The sequence below is a fragment of the Telmatherina bonti genome (assembly GCF_933228915.1).
Source record: "Telmatherina bonti genome assembly, chromosome: 8".
Lineage (NCBI taxonomy): Eukaryota > Metazoa > Chordata > Actinopteri > Atheriniformes > Telmatherinidae > Telmatherina > Telmatherina bonti.
This window is the reverse complement of record NC_136626.1, coordinates 2,266,275-2,272,843: the sequence shown is the minus strand read 5'-3', so window position 1 is coordinate 2,272,843 and position 6,569 is coordinate 2,266,275.

The following is a 6,569-nucleotide window of genomic DNA, read 5'->3' as shown; positions in this document are numbered from 1 at the left end:
ACCGGAATCCGCTGGATTTAATCGATCTGAACCGGAATCCGCTGGATTTAATCGGTCTGAACCGGAATCCGCTGGATTTAATCGATCTGAACCGGAATCCGTTGGATTTAATCGGTCTGAACAAGAATCCGCTGGATTTAATCGGTCTGAACTGGAATTCGCTGGATTTAATCGATCTAAACTGGAATTCGCTGGATTTAATCGATCTAAACTTGAATCCGCTGGATTTAATCGGTCTGACCCGGAATTGGCTGGATTTAATCGGTCTGAACTGGAATTCACTGGACTTAATCGATCTGAACCGGAATCCGCTGGATTTATGCGGTCTGAACTGGAATCCGCTGGATTTAATCGGTCTGAATTGGAATTGGCTGGATTTAATCGATCTGAACTTGAATTGGCGGGATTTAATTTATCTGAACTTGAATCCGCTGGATTTAATCGATCTGAACTAAAATCCCCTGGATTTAATCGGTCTGAACTGGAATTGGCTGGATTTAATCGGTCTGAACTGGAATTGGCTGGATTTAATCAATCTGAACCGGAATCCGCTGGATTTAATCGATCTGAACTGGAATTGGCTGGATTTAATCGATCTGAACCAGAATCCGCTGGATTTAATCGATCTGAACTGGAATTGGCTGGATTTAATCGATCTGAACCGGAATCCGCTGGATTTAATCGGTTTGAATTGGAATTGGCTGGATTTAATCGATCTGAACCGGAATCCGCTGGATTTAATCGATCTGAACTAAAATCCGCTGGATTTAATCGGTCTGAACTGGAATTGGCTGGATTTAATCGGTCTGAACTGGAATTGGCTGGATTTAATCGATCTGAACCGGAATCCGCTGGATTTAATCGATCTGAACTGGAATTGGCTGGATTTAATCGATCTGAACCGGAATCCGCTGGATTTAATCGATCTGAACTGGAATTGGCTGGATTTAATCGATCTGAACCGGAATCCGCTGGATTTAATCGGTTTGAATTGGAATTGGCTGGATTTAATCGATCCGAACCGGAATCCGCTGGATTTAATCGATCTGAACCGGAATCCGCTGGATTTAATCGATCTGAACCGGAATCCGCTGGATTTAATCGGTCTGAATAAGAATCCGCTGTATTTAATCGTTCTGAACTTGAATTGGCTGGATTTAATCGGTCTGAACTGGAATATGCTGGATTTAATCAATCTGAACTGGAATTGGCTGGATTTAATCGATCTGAACCGGAATCCGCTGGACTTAAACGGTCTGAACTGGAATCCGCTGGATTTAATCGGTCTGAACTGGAAGTGGCTGGATTTAATCGGTCTGAACCGGAATCCGCTGGACGTAATTGGTCTGAACTGGAATCCGCTGGATTTAATTGGTCTGAACTAAAATCCGCTGGATTTAATTGATCTGAACTTGAATCCGCTGGATTTAATCGGTCTGACCCGGAATTGGCTGGATTTAATCGATCTGAACTTGAATTGGCGGGATTTAATTTATCTGAACTTGAATCCGCTGGATTTAATCGATCTGAACTAAAATCCGCTGGATTTAATCGGTCTGAACTGGAATTGGCTGGATTTAATCGGTCTGAACTGGAATCGGCTGGATTTAATCGATCTGAACCGGAATCCGCTGGATTTAATCGATCTGAACTGGAATTGGCTGGATTTAATCGATCTGAACCGGAATCCGCTGGATTTAATCGATCTGAACTGGAATTGGCTGGATTTAATCGATCTGAACCGGAATCCGCTGGATTTAATCGGTTTGAATTGGAATTGGCTGGATTTAATCGATCTGAACCGGAATCCGCTGGATTTAATCGATCTGAACCGGAATCCGCTGGATTTAATCGATCTGAACTGGAATTGGCTGGATTTAATCGATCTGAACCGGAATCCGTTGGATTTAATCGGTTTGAATTGGAATTGGCTGGATTTAATCGATCTGAACCGGAATCCGCTGGATTTAATCGATCTGAACCGGAATCCGCTGGATTTAATCGGTCTGAACCGGAATCCGCTGGATTTAATCGATCTGAACCGGAATCCGTTGGATTTAATCGGTCTGAACAAGAATCCGCTGGATTTAATCGGTCTGAACTGGAATTCGCTGGATTTAATCGATCTAAACTGGAATTCGCTGGATTTAATCGATCTAAACTTGAATCCGCTGGATTTAATCGGTCTGACCCGGAATTGGCTGGATTTAATCGGTCTGAACTGGAATTCACTGGACTTAATCGATCTGAACCGGAATCCGCTGGATTTATGCGGTCTGAACTGGAATCCGCTGGATTTAATCGGTCTGAATTGGAATTGGCTGGATTTAATCGATCTGAACTTGAATTGGCGGGATTTAATTTATCTGAACTTGAATCCGCTGGATTTAATCGATCTGAACTAAAATCCCCTGGATTTAATCGGTCTGAACTGGAATTGGCTGGATTTAATCGGTCTGAACTGGAATTGGCTGGATTTAATCAATCTGAACCGGAATCCGCTGGATTTAATCGATCTGAACTGGAATTGGCTGGATTTAATCGATCTGAACCAGAATCCGCTGGATTTAATCGATCTGAACTGGAATTGGCTGGATTTAATCGATCTGAACCGGAATCCGCTGGATTTAATCGGTTTGAATTGGAATTGGCTGGATTTAATCGATCTGAACCGGAATCCGCTGGATTTAATCGATCTGAACTAAAATCCGCTGGATTTAATCGGTCTGAACTGGAATTGGCTGGATTTAATCGGTCTGAACTGGAATTGGCTGGATTTAATCGATCTGAACCGGAATCCGCTGGATTTAATCGATCTGAACTGGAATTGGCTGGATTTAATCGATCTGAACCGGAATCCGCTGGATTTAATCGGTTTGAATTGGAATTGGCTGGATTTAATCGATCTGAACCGGAATCCGCTGGATTTAATCGATCTGAACTAAAATCCGCTGGATTTAATCGGTCTGAACTGGAATTGGCTGGATTTAATCGGTCTGAACTGGAATTGGCTGGATTTAATCGATCTGAACCGGAATCCGCTGGATTTAATCGATCTGAACTGGAATTGGCTGGATTTAATCGATCTGAACCGGAATCCGCTGGATTTAATCGATCTGAACTGGAATTGGCTGGATTTAATCGATCTGAACCGGAATCCGCTGGATTTAATCGGTTTGAATTGGAATTGGCTGGATTTAATCGATCTGAACCGGAATCCGCTGGATTTAATCGATCTGAACCGGAATCCGCTGGATTTAATCGATCTGAACAAGAAAACGCTGGATTTAATCGGTCTGAACAAGAATCCGCTGTATTTAATCGTTCTGTACTTGAATTGGCTGGATTTAATCGGTCTGAACCGGAATCCGCTGGACTTAATCGGTTTGAATTGGAATTGGCTGGATTTAATCGATCTGAACCGGAATCCGCTGGATTAAATCGATCTGAACCGGAATCCGCTGGATTTAATCGATCTGAACAAGAATCCGCTGGATTTAATCGGTCTGAACAAGAATCCGCTGGATTTAATCGTTCTGAACTTGAATTGGCTGGATTTAATCGGTCTGAACTGGAATTCGCTGGATTTAATTGAACTGAACTTGAATCCGCTGGATTTAATCGGTCTGACCCGGCATTGGCTGGATTTAATCGATCTGAAATTAAATGGGCTGGATTTAATCGATCTGAAATTGAATTGGTTGGATTTAATCGATCTGAACCGGAATCCGCTGGATTTAATCGGTCTGAATTGGAATTTGCTGGATTTAATCGGTCTGAATTGGAATTGGCTGGATTTAATCGATCTGAACCTGAATTGGCGGGATTTAAATTATCTGAACTTGAATCCGCTGGATTTAATCGATCTAAACTTGAATCCGCTGGATTTAATCGGTCTGACCCGGAATTGGCTGGATTTAATCGATCTGAACAAGAATCCGCTGGATTTAATCGGTCTGACCCGGAATTGGCTGGATTTAATCGGTCTGAACTGGAATTCACTGGACTTAATCGATCTGAACCGGAATCCGCTGGATTTAATCGATCTGAACTGGAATTGGCTGGATTTAATCGATCTGAACCGGAATCCGCTGGATTTAATCGGTTTGAATTGGAATTGGCTGGATTTAATCGATCTGAACCGGAATCCGCTGGATTTAATCGATCTGAACCGGAATCCGCTGGATTTAATCGATCTGAACAAGAAAACGCTGGATTTAATCGGTCTGAAAAAGAATTCGCTGGATTTAATCGTTCTGAACTTGAATTGGCTGGATTTAATCGGTCTGAAATTAAATGGGCTGGATTTAATCGATCTGAAATTGAATTGGCTGGATTTAATCGATCTGAACCTAAATTGGCGGGATTTAATTTATCTGAACTTGAATCCGCTGGATTTAATCGATCTGAACTAAAATCCGCTGGATTTAATCGGTCTGAACTGGAATTGGCTGGATTTAATCGGTCTGAACTGGAATTGGCTGGATTTAATCGGTCTGAACTGGAATTGGCTGGATTTAATCGATCTGAACCGGAATCCGCTGGATTTAATCGATCTGAACTGGAATTGGCTGGATTTAATCGATCTGAACTGGAATTGGCTGGATTTAATCGATCTGAACCGGAATCCGCTGGATTTAATCGGTTTGAATTGGAATTGGCTGGATTTAATCGATCTGACCCGGAATCCGCTGGATTTAATCGATCTGAACTAAAATCCGCTGGATTTAATTGGTCTGAACTGGAATTGGCTGGATTTAATCGGTCTGAACTGGAATTGGCTGGATTTAATCGGTCTGAACCGGAATCCGCTGGATTTAATCGATCTGAACTGGAATTGGCTGGATTTAATCGATCTGAACCGGAATCCGCTGGATTTAATCGGTTTGAATTGGAATTGGCTGGATTTAATCGATCTGAACCGGAATCCGCTGGATTTAATCGATCTGAACTAAAATCCGCTGGATTTAATCGGTCTGAACTGGAATTGGCTGGATTTAATCGGTCTGAACTGGAATTGGCTGGATTTAATCGATCTGAACCGGAATCCGCTGGATTTAATCGATCTGAACTGGAATTGGCTGGATTTAATCGATCTGAACCGGAATCTGCTGGATTTAATCGATCTGAACTGGAATTGGCTGGATTTAATCGATCTGAACCGGAATCCGCTGGATTTAATCGGTTTGAATTGGAATCGGCTGGATTTAATCGATCTGAACCGGAATCCGCTGGATTTAATCGATCTGAACCGGAATCCGCTGGATTTAATCGATCTGAACAAGAAAACGCTGGATTTAATCGGTCTGAACAAGAATCCGCTGTATTTAATCGTTCTGTACTTGAATTGGCTGGATTTAATCGGTCTGAACTGGAATTCGCTGGATTTAATTGAACTGAACTTGAATCCGCTGGATTTAATCGGTCTGACCCGGAATTGGCTGGATTTAATCGATCTGAAATTAAATGGGCTGGATTTAATCGATCTGAACTAAAATCCGCTGGATTTAATCGGTCTGAACTGGAATTGGCTGGATTTAATCGATCTGAACCGGAATCCGCTGGATTTAATCGATCTGAACTGGAATTGGCTGGATTTAATCGATCTGAACCGGAATCCGCTGGACTTAATCGGTTTGAATTGGAATTGGCTGGATTTTATCGATCTGAACCGGAATCCGCTGGATTTAATCGATCTGAACCGGAATCCGCTGGATTTAATCGGTCTGAACTGGAATTGGCTGGATTTAATCCATCTGAACCAGAATCCGCTGGATTTAATCGATCTGAACCGGAATCCGCTGGATTTAATCGATCTGAACCGGAATCCGCTGGATTTAATCGGTCTGAACTAGAATACGCTGGATTTAATCGGTCTGAACAAGAATCCGCTGGATTTAATCGTTTTGAACTTGAATTGGCTGGATTTAATCGGTCTGAACTGGAATTCACTGGACTTAATCGATCTGAACCGGAATCCGCTGGATTTATGCGGTCTGAACTGGAATCCGCTGGATTTAATCGGTCTGAATTGGAATTGGCTGGATTTAATCGATCTGAACTTGAATTGGCGGGATTTAATTTATCTGAACTTGAATCTGCTGGATTTAATCGATCTGAACTAAAATCCGCTGGATTTAATCGGTCTGAACTGGAATTGGCTGGATTTAATCGATCTGAACCGGAATCCGCTGGATTTAATCGATCTGAACTGGAATTGGCTGGATTTAATCGATCTGAACCGGAATCCGCTGGATTTAATCGGTTTGAATTGGAATTGGCTGGATTTAATCGATCCGAACCGGAATCCGCTGGATTTAATCGATCTGAACCGGAATCCGCTGGATTTAATCGGTCTGAATAAGAATCCGCTGTATTTAATCGTTCTGAACTTGAATTGGCTGGATTTAATCGGGCTGAACTGGAATATGCTGGATTTAATCAATCTGAACTGGAATTGGCTGGATTTAATCGATCTGAACCGGAATCCGCTGGATTTAATCGATCTGAACCGGAATCCGCTGGATTTAATCGGTCTGAACTGGAATTGGCTGGATTTAATCCATCTG